Below are 26,551 nucleotides of genomic sequence, written 5' to 3' on the forward strand. Positions count from 1 at the left end.
ATTTCCTGTTGTTGCCCCAGACATTTCACTACCCTCTTGCTAAGCACCATACCCTAATCTGGTTTCGAGGACAGGCTTTAGAATACCTCTTTCAGAGTGGTCCGCATACAGTCCTTGACTTCTGGTACAAAGTTGTGACCGCGCATAGCACCCTCACCCGAAAACCATCTTACCGACAAACTTTTGCCGGTTTTCTCCGCAGCGTCTTCCTTGACCCCCCTCAAAGTTGGGGTGTACCATGCCTACCTGTCACATGATGCAACACCCTTATCCACGTTCTCATGCATCGACCAAAAACAAAAAACAAACTTACAAAAAAATGGAAGAAGACGGAATATGTTATATTTTGTTGTATTTAATGGTTTTCATTTTAATACTTTTTGTTTAACTAACAGTCATTTGTATATGTTTCAATGGTACCTTGAAGAACTCTTGCATAGTAAATATATATGCACTTTTAGTTTGTTCATTAAAAATTATAAAAAAAAAAAGGGAAACAGGATATGTTATATTTTGTTGTGTTTACTGTTATTCCCATAATTTGTTTACCTAACACTCATTTGTATATGTTTAACTGGTACCTTGCAGAACTTTTGCTTTGTGTATATATATATATATATATATATATATATGTACTCTACGTTTATTCAGTTAAAAAAAAAAAAAAAAAAGTCGGTAGAGCATGAGACTCTTAACCTCAGCGTCGTGGGTTCGAGCCCCACGTTGGGCGCCAGTTTCGCTTCGTAAGTTCTTTTCTGTTTATTTTGTTTTATTATTATTATTATTATTATTTGCGTAACAACGCATATACGAAAAGAGCCGCGAAATACCTTTTAGTAATGCTGTGCCATGAAGTTCTGTATAATCATTAATTCTCAACAAAACAGAATATATGGTATTCTTATTGTTCTGTATCTGGCTTTCTATTAAAGGAACATTTTTTATTACTGTAACTCACTATAAAACTCAACATCTCTTCCCTACTTTATAGTTATTGAAAATGTTAATGAAAATTACTTTGTTATGAATACTGATGTTACAGTTCGCAATGATTGTTCAACAACAAAATTTTGCAGTGGATTTTTGTTATCAGTAAAACACCAATAAGTACCACGACTAGCACAAGAACATGAGACTATTATCGGAGAAAAATACGTTTTTTACTATAAGTTTAGCCAGACCAGAACTAAGCACAGCAAGATTCCTATTATATTACGAAGGTAAATTATCTTTTTTGTACTGTTAGTAATATATTATCAGCAGCCCGCGTCAACCTGCAAAACACATCATAAAATCTGCTGCTCTGCTCTGCAAGTCCGAAAGCTGAAAGAAATAATTTTATTTCACTATTACCTTCCCGCTTCTTTGCGGTATGATAGATTTCATTTAATGCAGTTTGAATACGCCGCGGCAGCGGCTCGTTCGTTCGTAGCGCAACTCTGCACCACGGATAATATTTAAATAACTGAAAATGTCTTAAAGGGATGGGATAATATGCCAAGCAAGCTACTACAAATAACAATGCAAGGTTTCATTAAATAACTCTATTCAAAACATTTAAATATGTTAATTATTACACACCTTTAAAATGAGTACGTAATGGCGTACATCTCTCAGTCTCGACAAAAGAATGCGACGTTAGCATACAATACAACGTCACAGGCTATCCTACTCACGTAACTCCAAGAAGAAGACAGAGAAATTAATGTTCGTTCTGTATTATTTATACTAGTTGCATATTCTCATCTTTGTTTGATATTTATCGTCTGTGGCGGTTTCAGTACTCACCGACACAGATATTATCTAAAATAAATAATAAAAAAAGTACATAATTCCATACAATAACAAAACATGATACAGAATGTTTTCTCTTTATCACATAATGTGTCTTTTGCTAAGAGACGTTACAAGATGTAGAAGCTCGGACGCGCCTTGGCTGGTCAATGTGAAGCTAGCATTTGTAGGTCAGCTGCGATGACCCAGTGGAGAAGGAGAGCCGGCTGTTCACTAGTGTACACATCCGCGATGACCCAGCATGCAGAAACGGCAGGTCAGGGCTGCAGCATGCATCCGATATGGCTGCCCAAGCGTTTAGTCAGAAAGCGGTTAGCGGACTGGCCATCATTGAACAGGCTGCTGATAGTTGTGGGCGTCGAAGATAAAATGTTTACTGTTTTTCTTTTCGTTAACTTAAGGTAGACTTAAGAACCCTACAATGACAATTTTTTTCTCTTTGTAGTAGGACCACTCGTTATTTTCAGTGGGTCGACTTACATCGAAGTGCTATGTCTTACGTCATGACATGACTTCAACTGCAGGAGAAGCTACAGTTTCTTCTCGTGTTGACTATCAGCAGTTGTACTATTATGCGTTACACATACTTTATGTGAAGACCCTAAAAAGTTGCATGTTCTACTACAACACAGAGCTGTGCTGTGGCTCTATTTGGTGCTGTTTGAAGGTTTCCGCCCTCTGTTGGAGGCCAGACGGTATCGTTTAGTTGGCATGGTTGCAGTTGTTTGTTTTGTTCTCGTGTTGACTGGCGCCACTCGGTTTCCCGAGCGTTGCCTGTCCGCTAGTGGCAGCAGAGGCGATCATCGATATGTGGTAACTGTTGCCCTATCTTTGGGGCGACGTCGTTGTTTTTCCGGGTCGTGTGAGTGCGGCAGTTCGGTTGGGGACTCAGGAGGAGCCAGGTCCGCGCAGTGCCAGAACACGCCGGGACTGCTGGCGGAACTCGTGGCCTGACGGATGGACAGGTTGTGGTCCCGAGGGTGCACGATCTCGTCGTAAACTGGACCCAGCAAGCCTTAAGATGAGTGCATTTCAATCCAAAAAAATGGTTCAAATGGCTCTGAGCACTATGGGACTCAACATCTGAGGTCATCAGTCCCCTAGAACTTAGAACTACTCAAACCTAACTAACGTAAGGACATCACACTCATCCGTGCCCAAGGCTGGATTCGAACCTGCGACCGTAGCGGTGGCGCGGTTCCAGACTGAAGCGCCTAGAACCGCTCGGCCACACCGGCCGGCATTTCAATCCAAGTAGACAAACCTCCACCCTTCTGATATCTCGCGATTCTCCAGTGACTTGGGTTCGTCTTGCTGCTCGTAGTGTCTCCTAGGCGAAGAGCAGCGAGTGGAGTGCTTTGAGAAGGCGGATCTGATTAGCTTTCCTCGACTTCTTATTACAATTTACTGCGTTCAACTTGTTGCAATTTGTCAAGTTCAACCGGCGGTAATTTTTCTTGCCTGGTGGCCGCTAACGCCCCAGTTACCTGCCCTTGGGTAGTGTACATTTCCTCGCCTTGCCGCTGCTATCCGGTGAGGCGTGTAGTTTTGACAGCTTTCTTGATTGTAAGCTGGTTGATGATGCCTCTACTCTGGTGATAATGATTCCTTTCGCGTTCCGGGGGCTCTAAACGCAGTATTCTGGACGCAGTGCAGACCGCCAGTTCCGGCTTTGGCGTATTGTTCCATCGTTGCATTTGGTTTATCGGACATCAGGTAGCTTCAGCAAGATAATCATTAGTCATTCATCAGACTGCCACTAGTCTGAGTTACCATCTTGTGAAGTGAATGCAACTCTTGGCTGCCTGTCTCATCACTCGCGAAAGATTTTGTTGCTGGACCTTCTCAGAAGTCGATTACTGGAGCACCGTCTGGATCAGTTGCTTGTTTTTGTAATTATTTTTGCTACTGTATTAGCTGTTTTACAGCAGGTTTCAAAATTTTTTTATATTATTGCCGTTCCTGGCGTGTAAGGCCTTCTGCCCAGATCACAGTGACTTGCTTTTAAAACATCATCTGCTGTAGCTGTATTTAATTTTACTAAATTGTAACTCACTGATAACACTATTATTTATACTGTTGTTTATTCCTTCATTAATAACGTGTGCTACTTTTATTTATTGTTGAGCCTGGAATTACTGGTTTAAAATAAATTGTGTGTAACTGTAAAAGGCAACCAATAGTAACTGATTACGGCCCCGTCCACAATCGTAACAGAATCCTGCCTTCCCTTGACTACCACCAGGTTTCAAACACAAATCCAGAATGTGCTGCAGCCCCTGCTTCAAAAATAAATTAGCCTGCCAGTTTACAGGAAGACTCCCCTCTAAGCAGATTATCTCAAAAGCATTAGTTTGTATTCAGTCCTCTAACGGAGAGGAGAAGCGTCCACGTAAAACATAGAACAGTTTTACATACAATGAGCAAAAATTACATTTGACTATAATAATTTAAAACGACAAAGTGAGCCATTACGCACAAAGACTAAACAGTAGAAACAAACAACACAGCAAATCACACGTATACAAGGCAGTTTACAACAGGTTTACTAATTTCACGTATTGCGCTGTAACGAACAAGCATTACATTTCCTTTTGTTACAAATTAAATTCGTAGCGTAACTAGAATGACAGCACATTCAATACTGAAAGGACAAGCAACGCCGATTGGCGAAAACCAGATGAAATGAGCAAAGTGCATTTTTAAAAGGTTTTTAAAGTACGTCATAGAAAACAAATCTTTACTTCTTACAGATTACACTTTGGTTGTGCTTTCACTGAAACTCATTAGACAGTCGTTATCTCTCGTTCTTCGACATGGACATAATGGCAGCAGCACGACAGATTGGGTCCTTGAGCAGCGAAAACTCTGTTATAGGGGCTGAACCGCCGCCTACGATGCGGTGGCTGGGTGTCCCATCTATCGAATCAGCCAGCACTCGTTGCCTCACTGTGGTAATTTCAATAATTGTTTCATGCCGTCGAGCAGTGCTCGGATGCGGAGTTACAAACTGTTACCTCACAGGGCCTTGATAGCAAGGACGTCGCCAATACTCTGTCAAAGTGGGTGGAGGTCCTACACTATGTCATCAAAAGTATCTGGGCACCCCCAAAAACATACGTTTTTCATATTAGGTGAATTGTGCTGCCTGCCAGGTACTCCATACCAGCGACCTCAGTAGTCATTAGACACCGTGGGAGAGCAGAATGGAACGCTCCGCGGAACTCACGGACTTCAAACGTGGTCAGGTGATTGGGTGTCACTTGTGTCATACGTTTCTAAGCGAGATTTCGATACTCCTAAACATTCCTAGGTCCACTGTTTTGGATGTGGTAGTAAGTGGAAACTTGAAGTGACACGTACAGCACAAAAGCGTACAGGCCGACCTCGTCTGTTGACCGACAGAGACCGCTGACAGTTGAAGAGGGTCGTAATGTGTAATAGGCAGACATCTATCCATACCATCATACACGAATTTCAAATTGTGTCAGGATTCACTGCAAGTAGTATGACAGTTAGGCGGGATGTGAGAAAACTTGGATTTCGTGGTCGAGCGGCTTCTCATAAGCCACACATTTCGCCGGTAAATGCAAAACGACGCTTCGCTTGGTGTGAGGAGCATAAACATCGGACGACTGAACAGTGTAAAAACGTTGTGTGGAGTCACGAATCACTGGACACAATGTGGCGATCCGTTGGCAGGGTGTGGGTATGGTGAATGCCCGGTGAACGTCATCTTCCAGCGTGTGTAGTGCCAACAGTAACATTCGAAGGCGGTGGTGTTATGGTGTGGTCGTGTTTTTCATGGAGGGGGCTTGTTGTTTTGCGTGGCACTATCACAGTATAGGCGTACACTGATGTTTTATGCACCTTCTTGCTTCCCACTGTTGAAGAGCAATTCGGGGATGGGGATTGCATCTTTCAACACGATCGAGCACCAGTTCATAATGTCCGGCCTGTGGCGGAGTGGTTACACGGTAATAACATCCCTGCAATTGACTGGTCCGCATCTCGTGGTCGTACGGTAGCGTTCTCGCTTCCCGCGCCCGGGTTCCCGGGTTCGATTTCCGGCGGGGTCAGGGATTTTCTCTGCCTCGTGATGACTGGATGTTGTGTGATGTTCTTAGGTTAGTTAGGTTTAAGTAGTTCTAAGTTCTAGGGGACTGATGACCATAGATGTTAAGTCCCATAGTGCTCAGAGCCATTTGAACCATTTGACTGGCCTGAACAGAGTCCTGACCTGAATCCTATAGAACACCTTTGGGATGTTTTCGAACGCCGGCTTCGTGCCAGGACTCGCCGACCATCATCACTACCTCTTCCCAGTGCAGCACTGCGTGAAGAATGGGTTGCCATTCCCCAAGAAACCTACCAGCACCTGATTGAACGTGTGCCTGCGAGAGTGGAGGATGTCATCAAGGCTGAGGGTGGGCCAGCATCATACTGAATTCCAGTATTACCGATGGAGGGCGCCACGAACTAGTAAGTCATTTTCAGCCAGGTGTCCGGATACTTTTGATCACTTACTGTATTTGTTAAAGAGTACGTTAAAGAGGCTCACGTTTTCCATTTTTTTAAAAAATTGTATTTATTTTTTATTTTTATAAACATAATTTGCTTTCAGGAATTCCATATACAAACAAAGTTTGGTCTATAAAATTAAGAAAGAAAGCCTTTTTTTGAAAAAGAAAAAAGATATAACGTATGTTCTCATATATTTCTTTATGCGGCGGTATGACAACTTTACTCTACAGCCAAACGAATTAAAATTTGAATATATTATATTGCTTCTTCGCTAACAAAAAGCGCTGAATCTTCTAGTTATAAAGTTCACGATAGCAGAGCAGAAGAATCTCAACATTAGTTTGAATAACTTGAAAGTTAAACTGGTTCAAAACTATTTTGACAATGCTATCTTTCTCTTCCTGCGATTTTGTATTTAAAAAAAAAAAAGCTCTAAGCACCATGGGACTTAGCATCAGAGGTCATGAGTCCCCTAGACTTAGAACTACTTACACCTAACTAACCTATCACACACACACATGCCCGAGGCAGGGTTCGAACCTGCGACCGTAGCAGCAGCGACGTTGCGGACTGAAGAGCCTAGAACCGCTCGGTCACAACGGACGCCTTGTATTTAAATTTGCAACTGAAACCATGTCAGAATTTCTTCAGCACTTCAAAGCATTTCAAGTTAGTATTTTAAACATAGCTGCACAACAGCAACGGTTCCACGTAATAAAATTATAAACAGCCGCCCAGTTGTAATGGATAAAGAATTCTTTACCTAGGTTTCAACAAATTTAAATTTGTCTTCTTCAGAAGGTGCTCTAAGGACAATGAACATCATAGCTTACATTAGAAAGGTATGAAACTTAAGTCAAGAATGAATTTTAACACAAATTAGAGAGCTCTTGCATTACAGAAATATGAGAACGACGACTGGTACTTACAATTTTACATTAGTAAGGACTAATGCACCATCACCATTTTTACAAATGTCGGCATAGATCCATTTGTCAAATATTAAAATACAGACCTAGAAATAGGGTTTGTCACGTAAATATAAATTAGTACATGGAACTTGCAGAGCTCACAACCGATTGAGTGTAATCGGCCAGCGTAGTTACTCTGCGACCAGGGCAGGTGACGCTCATGGCGCGAACCATGTGCCAATTGGCGTACAAAAGCAACGTGTAAATTATCAGTACTAATAACGTCCTTAGATAAAGTAACAATAAAAAGAAGGAAAGCGTTTAACACTCCCGTTATAACAGTATGGGAGCCGTGGTACAATTAATGTAGTTATACATCAAAAAGGCAGGTGGCGCTTACGCCGAGAGAGTTACGCACAGTGGCATATACAGACAAAATATAAAAATTATATTACTATATTTGTGAAGCCCACAAACGGTATATATGTCAGAACTTTAAAATTGAGAATAATGGCTCTTAAGACAGAATTACGAACCCCGGTCCACAATCCAGTTAATACACATTCGCAGGGAACCAACCTTTTAGAGTCAGACAAAATCACATAAGGGCCGATGTAGTGGCAGCCATACATCGTGAGAAAACCACATTACATAAAGGGTAGTGAGCTTAAAGCATTGAAAGTGCATCAAAGCTTCCTGAGAAAACAGACCACTAAGGTTACCAGCATTAATGTTATACCATAAACAGTACAGGTTTGAAGCCTGTTAGCGGGAGGACGCCAGATTGCGGTTTCCGTAATCTTTGGATAGGCTTGTTCTCTACCGCCTACTAGTTCTATGGTGGCATATTTCAATACTTTTCCCTTTCTCTTCTTTTTTACGTCACCAAACTGACACGATGGTATTCTTGCGCTCCAGAAGGCCCACAGTTTCAACCTATATTTTGTTGTGATACAGTCTTGCGGGAGAAGGGCAGGTTATTACACGTGTATCTCATTCAGCGTCTTTTGAGAGAGACAACCAGAACGGTCCATTTAGGAGAAAGACGGCGCGGAAAAGCGGGTCGCTCGTTGGCTCTTTTGCATAATACGATACTTGGTAAACACTGCTCTGTACGTGGCGCGACCTAGTAAGGCGCGTGAGATAAACCCCCTGAGAGCACACCTAGTGCGCTTAATAAGAAGTTTAATGTGGAACAGATGCCTCTTTCCAGGTTTAGCGACCTCCTACTACGGTGAAGAATATGAATCCAAGTCCGTCGTAACGTATTGTCCTATTGCAAACTGTCTGTAGCTGAGAGTGCTCTATTCATCATTGAGACATATTTTCTGAAAAGGATGTTGCGAAGTATATATATATATATATATATATATATATATATATATATATATATATATATATATAACGTTCTTCTTTTTAATTCGGTGATGCAAAGAGCATATATATTATTGCACATGCTCCCTTGGTAGGAAATACTTGGCTCTGGTTTTTCTAGTTTTCTTTGTACTGATGGTGTTGAGAGATTTGTTAATGTGCTTCTGTTATTGCTGGGAACGTATACCTTTAATCAAACCGTTTACAATAATTGTAATCTGCATTTCCACTGAAGAGCCTAATATCGTGTAGGGCTCCCGCTAGCACGGAGGAATGCTGCAACACGACATGGCATGGACTTGACTAATGTCTGAATCAGTGCAGGAGGAAACTCACACCTTAAGTCCGGCAGGGCTGTCCATAAATCAGAATACGAGAGAGCGGAGATCTCTTCTGAACAGCACGTTGCAAGGCATCGCACATACGCTCAATAATGTGCATGTCTGGGGAATTTGGTGTCCAGCGGAAACGTATAAACTAATAAGAGTGTTCCTGGAGACACTCCTTAGCAATTCTGGACGTGTGTGGTGTCGCACTGTCCTGCTGGAATTGCCCAAGTTCATGCACAATGGAGATGAATGGATGCAGGTCATCAGACAGGGTGCTTAGGCGCGTGTCACTTGTCAGAGTCGTATCTAGACGTATCAGGTGTCCCATATTACTCCATCTGCACACGCCCCACACCATTACAGAGCCTCCAGCAGCTTGAACAGTCCGCTACTGACATCCAGGGTCGATGGATTCAAGAGGTTGTCTCCATACCCTTGCTGGTCCATCTGCTCGATACAATATGAAACGAGACTGTCCGGCCAGGCGACATGTTTCCAGTTAACAGTGAAATGTCGGTGCTGACGGGTCCAGGCGAGGCGTAAAGCTTTTTGTCGTGCAGTCATCAAGGGGACACGAGTGGGCCTTCGGCTCCGAAAGCCCACATCGATGGTTCGCACGCTGACACTTGTTGATGTCCCACCACTGAAATCTGCAGCTATTTGCGGAAGGGTTGCACTTCTTTCACTTTGAACGGTCCTTTTGAGTCGTCATTGGTCCCGGTCTTGCAGGATCTATTTTTGGCCACAGTGATGTCGGTGATTTGATGTTTTACCGGATTCCTGATATTCACGGTACACTCGTGAAATGGTCGTACGGGAAAATCCCCACTTTGTAACTACCTCGGAGATGCTGTATCCCATCGCTCGTGCGCCGACTGTAACACCACGTTCAAACTCAAATCTTGATAAGCTGTTATTGTAGTAGCAGTAACCGCTCTAACAACTGCGCCAGACACTTGTCTTATATAGGTGTTGCTGACCACAGCGCCGTATTCTGTCTGTTTGAATATCTCTGTATTTGAATATGCATACCTATACCAGTTTAACTGGCGCTACCGTATAGAACCTCACTGTGGTGAACAACGCCTCTCTCGTAGCACCTGCACTGAAGCAGAGCTGTACTGAGGTGATGCTGCGCCCTAGCACAACTGCAAAATATGCCCCCCCCCTCTCCAAAATCACCCCCCGTAAAACTACCTTTCTGCTACTTTTTTTCTATTCTGCATATGAGCACTCTACAACACCCTCAGTGGCATTGTAGCGAGAAGGAAGTACTTCTCTGGGCGGCATGACTAACCTCGTGTCTTGCTGCTTCGGTAAGTCCCTCGTAGCACAGTAAGTAATTAAAGTTTTCAGTCGACATTCTCGTAAAATTACTAAATAACGCACCATCGTCTGCTTCTAGTTCCTAGGATACCTTCTTTAAATACTCTTCTCTTCCACCATCGTTTTCTTTTCCTTTGGTTTTCATTTCCGTTGTTAGCTGCATGTGCAAGTACCAAGTAGGCCGCCGTTGCGATCAGTTTATCATCCATCATACTGCAAGACCGACACACGTGTGGCACAAATTCTGTTGCTTTGGTATAAATCAACCTGCCGCATGCAACATACGCCGCAAGATGTTGCCTGTTGTAACATGCTACAAGACGACGCACGCCACATTGCCGTAGAAAGACGTCGCCCCAGCGTGAACGAGGCTTTAGAGCCAGGTGTGTATTGTATGGTGGATGTGATGTGTTGCGTGTTGCGTGCGAAAACCTGCAATCAGATCCAAACGTCGTGGAAAACTGTGAAGAGGTGACATCCTGCAGCAAGATAACGCTCGCCCACATTCTGCCGAGTGGACAGCCGACGCAATAAAGGAGTTGAGATTCGAGGTGCTGGAACATCCACTATACAGTCCAGACTTGGCACCAAGCGATTTTCACATGTTTGGACGCTTAACGGAAGCAGTACTGGGAAGATGATTTGAAAGTGATGAAGACGTCACTGCTGCCGTGCAAAATTGGTTACAGATGCAACCGAAAAACGTATTTTCTGATGAAATAAAAAAAAAACTCGTAAAACGTCGGGAAAACGTCGGGACAACTGCATTGAAGTCCAGGGAGGTTACGTAGAAAAATAATGCATGTTTCAGTTTTCTATCATCAGAATAAGTACAGCTTTTCACAAATGTGCCTTTACTTTTTCAATTCCCCTCGTATACCTGTATGTAGATGATTTTGTAAATAAGCTTTATCTATAATGTACTTTTAAAGATATAACAAGGGATGGCTTTTCTGATAGTGCATACGCGTGAATAGTGAGTTTCGGCATTAACATCTATTTATAAATAACTGTTTAACCATGGGTCACGCCACAGTCCAAGCTAGTAAGATATACACTCCTGGAAATGGAAAAAAGAACACATTGACACCGGTGTGTCAGACCCACCATACTTGCTCCGGACACTGCGAGAGGGCTGTACAAGCAATGATCACACGCACGGCACAGCGGACACACCAGGAACCGCGGTGTTGGCCGTCGAATGGCGCTAGCTGCGCAGCATTTGTGCACCGCCGCCGTCAGTGTCAGCCAGTTTGCCGTGGCATACGGAACTCCATCGCAGTCTTTAACACTGGTAGCATGCCGCGACAGCGTGGACGTGAACCGTATGTGCTGTTGACGGACTTTGAGCAAGGGCGTATAGTGGGCATTGCATGGGGGCTTAATTATATGGAATGCAAATAATTTTAAATTTTTTTGTTTTAGTAGCTGTCTGTCCGTTTACGAAGTCTCGTAACGGTTGGCCCTGACTGTTATTATTACGCTATCTGACTGCATAGAACAATAACAAAGAATGAAATGGAAATTTTCATTAACACAATTAATTAATTAATTAAGTCCCCAGCAACTATAAAACCTACGAAACCAAAGCACAAGTATAACTGTTCTGTGTGTGGAAGTATGACTCAACGTACGCATCTGGCACGGTTCTTCTTCAATAACACAAGAAATTTTAAATATCATTCATACTGAATTAATTAAAGAAAATAAAAATACCATAATTACTCAAGAAAACCAGAATTACACTCTAATACAATAACACAAGCCAGATGCTTTGTTGACTGAACCTGTAATGACGCATTATTTAACATGGAAATAATGAAAAATAAATCAAGTTTCGTTACCTTCATATATTGACCAAAATCACTCTAATCATTACAATATATCTCCACACCGACTCGCTATTACCACATCTCAACAAGAACCTTTCAGTATCACATCTCAGAAAGCACACCCTACTAGCACATCTCAACACGAACTGACTACTACGAGTCCTGGACAAGCACTGCGCACTACGACATCTCAATAATCACTGCCAGTGGAGGCGGCGGAACAATGCTCTCTAGCGATCTCTGGCGCTGTGGCTCAGTGTAGCCACCTTTCATATGCCCTTCCTCCACGGCTAGAATTTGATGGTATTTTTGCCAGCATTGGTGGTGAAAATACCACCAAATTCGTCAAAAAAATACAGACAAAAATAAAAGATAATATTAATACGTAAATATCATATAACCAGATAAAATTTTGGCTTTGCACTGACCTTTCAATAACCTATTATATAGAATACAGTAAGCAATACAAATTCTTTCATACATGTGACTTTACATAATAGTTTACACAAGTATTATGTGGTTAAACAGTTCAATCAATAGCGTCAGCAATGACAAATATGTGCAGGTAAGAGTCTCATAACTTTTCACAAACAGTAATACACAAAAAATCAGTTTATACAAATATTCACATAAACGCTTTCCATAGCTCAAGAATAAGCAGTTGACAGTTCCAGCAGTAGCACCCAGCAATGGTCAACAGGTGCAAATACCAACAAGTAACATTTTTTTAATAGAAGCAGTCCATCAGTGGCACCCAGTAATGTTGAATAGGTGCAGACACCAACAAGTAACATCATTTCAGTAGAAGCAGTTCCATTATTGGCACCAGCAATGTTGAACAGGTGCAGACAGCCACAAGTAACATCTTTTCAGTAGAAGCAGTCCATCAGTGGCACCCAGCAATGTTAAACAGGTGCAGACACCAACAAGTGACATCATTTCAGTAGAAGCAGTCCATCAGTGGCACCCAGCAATGTTGAGCAGGTGCCGACATCAACAGGTGACATCTTTTCAGTAGAAGCAGTCCATCAGTGGCACCCAGCAATGTTGAGCAGGTGCCGACATCAACAGGTGACATCTTTTCAGTAGAAGCAGTCCATCAGTGGTCCCAGCAATGTTGAGCAGGTACACACAGCAACAAGTCACATTTCTCAGCAGAAGCAGTTCCATAAAATTCACTAGCACTGATCACACTGTTCATCAGAGTTTATAAGCAGAAATTAAACATGTCCTAGTGGCACCAATCATGTAGAAAAGGTACAAGTAACAGTCCATAATTTTTACTATCACTGATCACACAGTTCATCAGCAGAAATTAAACATGACTAAATGTCACACATCATGTTGAAAAGTGCAGCACCATCAGTAATCAGACAGTTCAGGCATGAACAATAGTTTGAATACACATACAATGCTTTTACACTAAACATACAAATCATAACAAACACACAAATGATATCAGATAATTGTCCTATTAACTATTACAATACACAAATACCAGTAAACCTATAACATTTATGGGTGTCAGTGCAAGCCACTACCAACAAATAAAATAATATTTAGGAGATAGGTGGGTAGGATTAGGAAAGGAAAACACACAAAACACATCCACTCATCTTTCATCCACATTAAGTACTACTGTGTAATTGAATAGTGTTAACTGTGTAAATGTAACTCTGTCCAAGATTTGATGTTCATCATGTGTACCAAGTACTAGTGGCAGCAATGTATAACAGTCAATAATAGTTAAGTCAACGTCATAGTCATCATGTCAAGACCAATGTTTGCCAAGCCAGATCAAATGTACTGTTGCTGAACAACTGTCAGTGTGCCAAGATATGCAATTACTTCCTCTCTCCAAAAAAGTATATACTGCTTAGTGAGTTGACAAAGTGTGTGTGTAGACAATCTTCCTTCTACTTGAGTGTTCTAGTCTGCCATCTTTATCCTCCTTGTTCCATATAGACTAACAAAAAAAATATGCTCCTCACCTCTTATCCACCAAAACTCCAATAATCATCAGCATCATACCTCTTCAATACGTCGATATATATAAACCTTATTACCAATATCATTTCACTTCCATAACAACTCTTTCCTCTAGTCAGTCTCCTCGAACAAGTACAGACAAAATCCTAGTGCAACTTAAATTCATCATCCCATACAATCCGAAGACACAGTGTCCACACACAACCTCTGTGTAATCCATCTGACCCAAATTTTCTACTCATTATAAATTATAAGATACTTTTTGGTTCCTTGTCCATCATTAAATAAAAGAAATGCATACATGACCTCTAACAGACTTAGTTCGAATAACTCTCAGTAATTAAGTACGATTACGGAGTGTGAATAATCATAATATTTCACAGTGTGTACACCACTTCAAGAATCATGGCAGAAACAAACATATGGAGTATTTTTTGTGTCAAGTGTCACTTCTTATTTCAATTACTCACGAAAAATGCAGTGTAATAACTGTCAATGGTCTAACCTAGTGTTGGTATGTCATGTCGTTACCTTCCTTCCTATTAGCATAAATTTTTACAGCTTCCATAAAACCTCAGCTTATGTGACTTCTATGACTTTCTTGTACTAATGTCGTTCGTCGAATTATAGCAGTTCATTTTCTTATCTTAAAAATATAAGGCACTGAGCGTAAGCAAAACATGCAATAGCGAGTAAATATACCAGTAGACAACAGAATGTCAACAAGTGGATGCAGCACAATTCCTACAACGAGGCTCTGCCAAGCGAACAATCTATAATTAATACCACAGTGTAACCTAAACTCTATGTTCGTACACAGTATATCAGCATTTCTATATACTAAATTGAAGAGTAGTTATGACAACAAAACAGAAATGTGTAAATATGCAATCCATACGCACAGCAGCAAACATGCCTTACACAATAAACAGGTCATTAGCATCACATCGACATAAGCAAATAAATGCTCATATGTAATCTTAATAAGTACCCATGAAGGCGCAAGCAGATAAATCATAAAGTATAACTTACATATCTAACCACATTAGCACAATTAATCAGGTGACAATTATAATTTAAATAAATAAGCACAGCAGGCACATAATAAAAAAATATATCATTAGTGAAAAAGCATAGCAGCCAAGCGATGCATAATATATACAAATAACAACCCTGTTCATTAGTCAATCATTGTCAAAATCAGTTAATGTGCGCAAGCACGTCGCTTCACAAGTAAATTCATAGAACATGAAATTAGCACAAAGTATGAGTCACGTAATCGCAAGCAGCAAATTACGTCTAAAGTACGTACCTAAGTGGAATTATGTTACCTGAAAAATAAACTCAATTAATAGTTACCCTTTTTAATTTATTACTTTTTTTTTTTCGAAATTCCATTCTTCCTGAAATTTTCTCGATAGCAAGTCGTCTTAACGTCGGACACGCACCGAATTTACCTGAAGGTCTTAAATACTTTAGACAACCGTATCCTGAAAAATACTGAACGTTAATAACATAATTTATGAAGTCCTTATAGCTTTATACAGAATTTAGTCGGAGAAATTAGACTGTGTATTTGTTTACGTCTGTCAGTGCATTCGCACTGAGCGCTCGATCAGCTGTAGGCGCGTGACGTAGGAAGTAATTGTTTGCGGTCAACGACTGCCTTGTGCGGCGCGCCGACTTGACTGTTGCTTTGAGTATGTGCCGCCGCCAAACACAGCGCGGTATCCTTGTACTCTCTCCATGTTTACGTAAACTGTTGGTTTCTCACAAGTATGTCATTCCACAAAAATTTTTACGTTAGATATGTGATGTATTCCCTTAGAGCGCCGAGTTTTAAGAGTTTCTACTTCAACAGTGTTATCATGAATAATTTTGCGAACTCTATACGGACCGTTATAAAGCAGAAAAAATTTGCGACATAAGCCTTTTCCTTTATGAGATAAACGGTGGGACTTAATTAATACCTTTTGACCAACTGACAAGATTTTTAAACGACCAGGACGTTTAGCTGATTTCTCTCTTCTTGCAGCCGCAGACGCAATATTTCGTAGAGCCAGGTTGACAACTTCAGAATGCCGCAGTTTCCGTGAAGGCGGAAAAGAAACGATTTCAGAAATGCGATTTATCGGTGCTTTATTTTTTAATATCAGTATAGGCGGTAAAGAAGTTGAATCATTAGGAAGTTCATTCAGGATGTTTTGAAAAAGATGAAGATACTGATCCCACGTTCTGTGATTCTGATGACAATAAAGACGACACAATTTATTGATTTCCTTCATCCATCTCTCTGAAGCATTAGATTGAGGGTGAAAAAGTGAAATGAAGATTGGTTTAATTTTACGACGCCGTAGAGTACGAAGCCAAATTTTAGAGCGAAACTGTGATCCATTATCTGATATAACCTTGTCAACATGACCAACTTCTTTAAGAAAATGTTTGATGAAAGCGTTAGATACTGAACGAGCTGTTGCTTTGCGTAACGATGTAAAACACACATATTTTGATGTCAATTCCACTGCTACGAAAATGTACGCAAAACCATTAGTAGAACGAACCACTGGACCGAACAAATCGACTGCAGCCATCTCCTTTAATTTCGCTGGAATGATAGGAAACAACGGTGCTCTGTGAGAAACTGTTGGCGGCTTAGCCTTTTGACATAATTTGCATTTGGCAAGAACAGATCGAATACGTTTTTCCATATTACTGAAGTAGGAATTTTCTCGTAATTTATGAAAGCATTTTCTGGGACCAAAGTGCGCATAACTGAAATGTGTGTACCAAATCAATTTATTGACCCACTCATCAGGAATACAAACTAACCAAACAGAGTTGTCGACCGATTTTCGTTTGAAAAGAATATCATTGCGAACTAAATAATACTGTCTGATCGCTACGCTTTCCTTTCTCCTCCACTTCTCCTTAATGTCCTTCCAGATTGGATCCTTATTTTGCTCCTTAGCGATGTCCTGGAGCGAAGACGAAATAAAGTTCTCAAACGCAACACCTTGAATGTACATCAAACAATAATGGTTTTCTTTGCCGTCCTCTTCGGCACTTTGTTTCAAACCCATAGGTGCACGTGATAAAGCATCAGCAACAATATTTGAAGATCCCTGTATGTAAACAATACTAAAATCAAATTCCTGTAGGTACAACGCCCATCGTGACAATCTGCCATGAGTTAATTTTGTCGACATAAGAAATTCCAGAGCTCGATGATCGGTGTAAACCTTAGTATGTCTGCCAAACAAAAATGTGCGAAATTTTGTGAAGGCCCATACAACAGCCAAAGCTTCAAGTTCCGTAATCGAATAATTCTTCTCTGATTTAGAGAGAACACGGCTTCCAAAGGCAACAGTTTTCTGTACTACAACGCCGTTTTCTTCTATCTCTTGAAATAAATGTGCACCTAGGCCTTTGTATGATGAGTCCGTCGCCAAACAAAAATCTTTAGATAAATCCGGATGTGAAAGAAGTGGGGCAGCAACTAAAGCATCACGAAGTTGTTCAAATTCTGACTGAGCTTCCTCATCCCAACACCAATTAGAATTTTTTCCAGATAATTCACATAAACGAGGTGTGGCCAAATTGTCCAATCTAACAAAGCGTCTAAGAAAATTACAGACACCAAGGAAACTACGAACATCACGTTTTGTGGTAGGAACAGCATAATTATGAATAGCGTCTAGTTTCTCTGGATCAGGGAGAATACCTTCTGTAGAAATAATGTGACCGAGAAATTTCACCTGAGAACGACCAAATTCAGATTTTTCCAAGTTCACTGTCATGCCAACTCGTGCAAAAATACGTAATAATGAATCCAAAATTTTGTTATGCTCACTCCAAGAACGTTTAGCAATAAGAATGTCGTCAACATAAGAAGTAATATTGTCACGAAGATAAACAGGTAAAATTTCATTTAAGCTACGAATGAATGCTGCTGAAGATACAGTAAGTCCAAACGGTAATTTCCAAAGTCACTTTTGGGTAAAATCGTCATATCCGGTTAATCTTTACCTACTGTCTAGATAGATTGATAGTAGAAGAGTTGTTTTTATAGATGCAAAGAATAGCGAAAGAGTAGGCAGCGGTGCAGAAAACTAAAAGGGAAATAGCACCACTACAGCTCGGGGCCCTATGCTCGCTACGGCACATATTCACTTAGAGTAGTGAATCCCCTGAGGACTTAATAGCTGCACATAAATTTCAGTTTGTGACTTAGTGGCAAATTCGGCGGAAGTGCGTACGTAAATTGATCTAACCATGAACATGGATGTATGTCATTCTTAGAATTGCGGAAGATCTTAAATTTCCGAACAGTCAAAAAGTGTTTATAGTCAAAGTTTTCGCCTCGTGGCGACAAAGACCTACCGCGTCTGTCCCAGTTTGAATGTCGATTATTGTCAAGTTCGCGCGCCTGGCGCTCTCTTGTTGTGTCCCGTAAATGAAATAAATTACTTTCTTCAAACCCCTCTGCTATCTGTGATTCTAAATTTCTTCTGCTGTCTTTTCCTACGATTTCGCCTTCAATTTGTTTGACTTGCTTTCGTAATGCCTCAACTTCCCTTTTAACGCGTTCATTAAATTTTCCCTGATTTTCAACATGCTTATTTATGTTCTGGTACTCTTCGGTTTCTGCAAATGGTAATGGAGCTGTATCATCTGAATCTCTATCCCCATTTAAACTAAGACTTGTCAATTTATCTGAAATCTCCTCAACTCTTTCCGATAAGTCACCTATTTTTTCTTTCTGTTTATTTACGTCTTCCGTAAGTGTCGCGACTCGGGTTTCAGTGTTGACACATTTGGTAGTTAACTGTTCATATTGTTGTGTTAGATTATTTATTCTGTCATTTGGTACGGATTCCTCGATTCTCTCAAATATTTCTTCCTTATCGTGTGCACGTTGTAAATTTAATTCTGAAAATTTTTGTACTATCACGCGATCTCTTTCTTCCTGTTCTCTATCCTGTTCCCTTTGTCTAATCTCTACTGCAATTAATCTATTATTGTGAGCATTCAAAATCGGTTGTACTTCTTCTCTGATTTCTTTCTTTAATTCATCTTTCATGTTTTTGAAACAAGTCCCTATTCGTGAATCTAACCGTGTTTCCATTGTTCCCATCTCAGTTCTAATTGTTCCTATCTCAGTTTTAATTGTTCCTATTTCTGATCCCTGTGAGTCTAACCGTGTTCCCATTGTTCCCATCTCAGTTTTAAATTCAGATCGAAAATTTAATATTACACTCATCAACTGCTCCATATTAACTTGTTCGAAATTCCTTTCACTCCTAACATTTCCCGCGAAACCAGTTTCCTTCATCATAGCTGTAAAGCTATCTGAATTCGATACTATTCCAGAATCTTCTGTCGTTAATCTCGGATTCTGTGAATTTTCTGATTGAGAAAAATTTTGAAATGGTTCCGGACTATTTTCCCGACTTATTACATTGTTTTCCACTTCATTATTCAACATACTGTTCTCTTGTGTTGGCGAGTTCGCCATGTCAACAATTTCGTCATTCTGACTATCCATCATTTTTGCCTTTTTCATTGATCGCGTGATCATTTACAAAATATACAAAACTCGTCACTATAAAAAAATTACACACAATGACACTATATCTCCAACAATATCATTCACACGAAATGCTTCCCTCAATCACGATCATCGAACAATTGAAATAATTGCACTAAATTGTCAAACCCATAGACAAGACAACAAAAATTAAATTTTAAAGAATACCATTAGAAAAATGCCAATTACCAAATCTACACATGCAATATAGACTACAATTACTAAATTACAAATTACTGCAACAATCCTACTGTCTACTATTTCTACAATCAGAAGAATTCCAAGGGACGATCCGAAGCAGTGGTCGCCACGTGCATGGGGGCTTAATTATATGGAATGCAAATAATTTTAAATTTTTTTGTTTTAGTAGCTGTCTGTCCGTTTACGAAGTCTCGTAACGGTTGGCCCTGACTGTTATTATTACGCTATCTGACTGCATAGAACAATAACAAAGAATGAAATGGAAATTTTCATTAACACAATTAATTAATTAATTAAGTCCCCAGCAACTATAAAACCTACGAAACCAAAGCACAAGTATAACTGTTCTGTGTGTGGAAGTATGACTCAACGTACGCATCTGGCACGGTTCTTCTTCAATAACACAAGAAATTTTAAATATCATTCATACTGAATTAATTAAAGAAAATAAAAATACCATAATTACTCAAGAAAACCAGAATTACACTCTAATACAATAACACAAGCCAGATGCTTTGTTGACTGAACCTGTAATGACGCATTATTTAACATGGAAATAATGAAAAATAAATCAAGTTTCGTTACCTTCATATATTGACCAAAATCACTCTAATCATTACAATATATCTCCACACCGACTCGCTATTACCACATCTCAACAAGAACCTTTCAGTATCACATCTCAGAAAGCACACCCTACTAGCACATCTCAACACGAACTGACTACTACGAGTCCTGGACAAGCACTGCGCACTACGACATCTCAATAATCACTGCCAGTGGAGGCGGCGGAACAATGCTCTCTAGCGATCTCTGGCGCTGTGGCTCAGTGTAGCCACCTTTCAGCATGCGGGAGGCCGGGTGGACGTACCGCCGAATTGCTCAACACGTGGGGCGTGAGGTCTCCACAGTACATCGAGGTTGTCGCCAGTGGTCGGCGGAAGGTGCACGTGCCCGTCGACCTGGGACCGGACCGCAGCGACGCACGGATGCACGCCAAGACCGTAGGATCCTACGCAGTGCCGTAGGGGACCGCACCGCCACTTCCCAGCAAATTAGGGACACTGTTTCTCCTGGGGTATCGGCGAGGACCATTCGCAACCGTCTCCATGAAGCTGGGCTACGGTCCCGCACACCGTTAGGCCGTCTTCCGCTCACGCCCCAACATCGTGCAGCCCGCCTCCAGTGGTGTCGCGACAGGCGTGAATGGAGGGACGAATGGAGACGTGTCGTCTTCAGCGATGAGAGTCGCTTCTGCCTTAGTGCCAATGATGGTCGTATGCGTGTTTGGCGCCGTGCAGGTGAGCGCCACAATCAGGACTGCATACGACCGAGGCACACAGGGCCAACACCCGGCATCATGGTGTGGGGAGCGATCTCCTACACTGGCCGTACACCACTGGTGATCGTCGAGGGGACACTGAATAGTGCACGGTACATCCAAACCGTCATCGAACCCATCGTTCTACCATTCCTAGACCGGCAAGGGAACTTGCTGTTCCAACAGGACAATGCACGTCCGCATGTATGCCGTGCCACCCAACGTGCTCTAGAAGGTGTAAGTCAACTACCCTGGCCAGCAAGATCTCCGGATCTGTCCCCCATTGAGCATGTTTGGGACTGGATGAAGCGTCGTCTCACGCGGTCTGCACGTCCAGCACGAACGCTGGTCCAACTGAGGCGCCAGGTGGAAATGGCATGGCAAGCCGTTCCACAGGACTACATCCAGCATCTCTACGATCGTCTCCATGGGAGAATAGCAGCCTGCATTGCTGCGAAAGGTGGATATACACTGTACTAGTGCCGACATTGTGCATGCTCTGTTGCCTGTGTCTATGTGCCTGTGGTTCTGTCAATGTGATCATGTGATGTATCTGACCCCAGGAATGTGGTAATAAAGTTTCCCCTTCCTGGGACAATGAATTCACGGTGTTCTTATTTCAATTTCCAGGAGTGTATAATTATACAAACCCCCTAAGACATCCCCCCCACTGGTAAAAGCACAAACCGCACACTGGCTATACCTACTTCTAAACCTATTGTTGCTACACTTTTTCATTGCCCACATTGCTATAGGGTGACAATTATTGAACTATATGAAAAAAACATAAATTAGTTACAAACTATGGTGTGCGCATACTTTATTCAACATGTAAACGTCACTACAGATATTCGTATTTAGTTTGTGACACGTTCGATATGCCTGCCATCATTGGCGACGATGTGGCGCAGACGAACGAAATTCTGCATGACCCGCTGAAGTGTCGAAACATCGATGCTGTCGATGACCTCCTGAATGGCTGTTTTCAACTCAGCAATGGTCTTGGGGATATTGCTGTACACCTTGTTCTTAATATAGACTCACAAAAACGAGTCACGTGTGTTCATATCCGGAGAATATTGCGGCCAGTCGAGGCCTATGTCAGTGGCCTTTGCGCTCCCCAGAGCCAGAATGCGGTCTCCAATGTGCTCCTCCAGGACATCAAAAATTCTCCTGCTTCGATAGGGTCGAGCTCCGTCTTGCCTTAATCACGTCTTGTCGAAACCAGGGTCACTTTGGACAATGGGGTGAAATCATCTTCTGAAACTTTCATGTACCTTTCGGTAGTCACTATGCCATCGAGGAATATCGCACAGATTATTCCGCGACTGGACAGTGCACACTACATAGTCACCCGTTGAGGGTGAAGAGACTTCTCGATCGCGAAATGTGGATTCTCAGTCCCCCAAGCACGTCGATTTTGCCTATTGACGAACCCACACAAATTAAAGACGCTAAACAAATCCGTACTAGTTCCCAGCATGCCCCGCGCCTAACCGTGCAGTTTGAACGTCCTAACGCAAACCGTTCTGACGTTATGACGATTTTATTTCATATAATTCAATAACTGTCACGTTGTAAGTAACTGCCCTGTCAGTCCTTGAATCTACACATACTTGTGTGGGTGGCCATATCATTCTTTATTTATTCATTTATTTTCTTTTTCTTAAAAAAATAATTGCTATATGTATGTGTGTGTGTGTTTAAAAGTTTCTCTTGATTAAATTTATGCGTGCCTATCATTGTCTCTACCGGGGGAAACGCTTCTTGTGATCTGTTGGTGTTATTTTGATATCCACAGCGTCCTCTTTATCTCACAGACTGAGAGTTAAGCAGTTGCCTGTTAAACAGTCACAGTGTGTAATCACATTAACTGAAGTCGACAAATATTGGACACTTAGATTTGTTTGCCGACCACAGTCAAATTGTCTGCAGGCTTTCTCCACCTAAAAAGAAGGGCAACTAGAAAGACATGATCAGCGGAAACCTTCTTCTCCACATTTACAGATTGGTGTTACTACATCCCACTCGATGCAAGAGTTTGGGATACGGACCGTGACGTATTAAGAAGTACACCATATCTCGAGTAGGGGCAATATCGCGCAGTTTAAGCCCTTTAACGATGGTTGGGAATATTTTACAAACGCACCTTACAGTGCTTCTAGCATCCCAGTGAGACTGTCGTTCATCTAACTTCCAAGCTCGTAAACGTCTTTTATCAGTAATAATAGTTCCTGTGACGTCGTACTCGCGATCATATTGTCCACGCTCCAACCTGTACAGTGCTGCCCTGTAACGTAGCACAATATTCATCGATCGTATCCCGAGTGTCACCTGTAATCCATCGACAAGTGTAATGCGAAAGATACCGGCGAGCGTCAGAAGTACGCTCCGCTGAATTCATCGCAGTATTGTTTTGCAGCTGCCTAGTCGAAGGCGATGCTCTCAGACGCTAGCAGCGAAGCCTACAGTGGCGTTGAAGATAGCATCGTGATATGAACGCACCACATGCAACGGCATTTTGCACTCAGAAGTGCCGGCACGGGCAGTCTTATGAATAATTTTGGCCGGTTTCTGAGTAACAGATTCTACATGTTCTGGAAAATTTCTTTTCTCATCTACAAACATTGCTGCATTCTAGAGGGATTCCGTGAAGCCTCAGGGTGGAATATCTGAAAAGAGAAATTCTTTCCCTCAGAAGTATTTACGTGTTTTTATGAACAGCTATAGTCAGTTTGTTGCTCTTGCAGGAATGCTGCATCTCAGCAAGCACGTATTCGCCTTTTACTCAAGTCTCGCCCTGGAATCTGCAGACACAACTACTAGGATTTTATCTGCGTGTGCAACAACGCCTTCAATAGCATCTGTTTCGTCTAAAAATGTAACAGTGGTTCAATACTAAGATCCAAGAACAATGGACCATTTATTAATTCTTTAGGAAGCCCTTGGTAACCTTTTTGATTACCTCGCTCTGACCCGCTACGTCCACTGTAATAATCTACGAGGTGTGGCTAGAAAAAAACCGGACTAGTACTGGTGAAACAATAAAACGATTGCAATAAGGCTGAAAGTCGCGTGGCCGGTCACGTGACTCTCGCTCCGCCTACTGCTCGAGTTTCATCTGCCTCCTGCACTCGGTCTGCCCGTGGCGTCTGTTTTAAGTAGTTGACGTTTTGTCTGTGCGTCGGAAAATGTTGAGTGTACAGAAAGAACAGCGTGTTAACATCAAATTTTGTTTCAAACTAGGAAAATCTGCAAGTGAAACGTTTGTAATGTTACAACAAGTGTACGGCAATGATTGTTTATCGCGAACACAAGTGTTTGAGTGGTTTAAACGATTTAAAGATGGCCGCGAAGACACCAGTGATGACACTCGCACTGGCAGACCATTGTCAGCAAAAACGGATGCAAACATTGAAAAAATCGGTAAACTTGTTCGACACTTTCCTTGTCAACTCCTGTTAACTCAGACACTGCTGTGATTGTTAAACGGCGATCTTGTCGAAGAAGTTTACCGATTTTTTCAATGTTTGCATCAGTTTTTGCTGACAATGGTCTGCCAGTGCGAGTGTCATCACTGGTGTCTTCGCGGCCATCTTTAAATCGTTTAAACCACTCAAACACTTGTGTTCGCGATAAACAATCATCGCCGTACACTTGTTGTAACATTACAAACGTTTCACTTGCAGATTTTCCTAGTTTGAAACAAAATTTGATGTTAACACGCTGTTCTTTCTGTACACTCAACATTTTCCGACGCACAGACAAAACGTCAACTACTTAAAACAGACTCCACGGGCAGACTGAGTGCAGGAGGCAGATGAAACTCGAGCAGTAGGCGGAGCAAGAGTCACGTGACAGGCCACGCGACTTTCAGCCTTATTGCATTCGTTTTATTGTTTCACCAGTACTAGCCCGGTTTTTTTCTAGCCACACCTCGTATAAAGCTCTTATACAGACAGCTGGAGGCATAGAGATCTAGGAGGCGTGCAACAATCGCAGGCCCCCGACTACTGTCGATTGCACCTACGATGTTGGCCGCGCGGGATTAGCCAAGCGGTCTTAGGCGCTACAGTTATGAACTGTGCGGCTGGTCCCGGCGGAGGTTCGAGTCCTCCCTCGGGCATGGGTGTATGTGTGTGTTAGTCCTTAGAATAATTTAAGTTAAGTAGTGTGTAAGCTTAGGGACTGATGACCTTAGCAGTTAAGTCCCACAAGATTTCACACACATTTGAACATTTTTTTGAACCTACAATGTTAGTCATGAGCACGACTGCATACTTCGCTGTTGAATTTTTTACAATCTGGAGAGCTCTGTTAACCGTATCAACTATATACTTCCCATTTATGAATTCGTACTGACACTGGTTTAGATCTAACGGCTCCCTGTACACCTGCAACCGGCCTCGGAGCAGACGCTCCTAAACTTTGCCCAAGACATTTAATCTGTATATAGGTCTGTAGCATTTCGGTGATGCTGGGCCTTTACCCTTTCCCTTTTTACCAGTAGTGCTCTAATTGGTTTTCTTGTCGCCAGGGTCTTACCTATTACTAGTTTAGTAATGCTGTCAAATATGGCATTATCAGTGGATCTACCATCCGCACGACCTCAGGGTAGATGCTATCGCGACTAGGTGTCTTTCCAGTTTCGAGATTGGAAATTGCGCTAGCAACTACTTCTTGATTTCAATGTACCACCAAACATCTCATTGTTGTATGCGTTATCTATCCCACAGCTAAGTTGTGCGTGTATTTCAGTATCTTCTAATTGTTATCATCAGGAATTAAGACGGTTAGTAGATATCCTTCTGGTTCCCTCCATACAGCCGTCATTGAGTCAGCAGTAGGTTGCTTAACTTTGTCAGTCAATATCTTATATTATCTTCTCCCATCTCAAATTGCAGTTACTTTCGTAGAAATTTCCCCCAATGTATTCTTTTATTTTTCTGAAGCGATATTTTATAGCTCATCTTAATTGCCCTGTATTTGTGGAGCATCGCAGTGCGCTCTGATTTCCCTGAAGCACATTGGTAAGCTCTTTGTTTTGATCTCACCTTCTCCTCAGCGTGGAAAACTGTGGGCTCCAAGGGACCATTTTCTTAGGGATATAACTGTCCTGTGCTCTTTGCAGTAGTTCAGCCAATAGCTGCGCATCCAAGCCTGCGTGTAGTAGAAACGATTCCATTGGATATGCTGCAACGTAGGCAGCTAAACCACCCCAGTTCTTTACACTGATGTCTAACCCAATCTTATTTTCCTCTGCCTGTGTCCTCTATTATTGACACTTTCCCCTCCGATGACTACTGCATTATGCTCACTAGATGTTAGTTACTGGAGCACTTGCCTAATATTAATTTTAGCTG

Source organism: Schistocerca nitens, chromosome 7 (assembly GCF_023898315.1).
Source record: "Schistocerca nitens isolate TAMUIC-IGC-003100 chromosome 7, iqSchNite1.1, whole genome shotgun sequence".
Taxonomy (NCBI): domain Eukaryota; kingdom Metazoa; phylum Arthropoda; class Insecta; order Orthoptera; family Acrididae; genus Schistocerca; species Schistocerca nitens.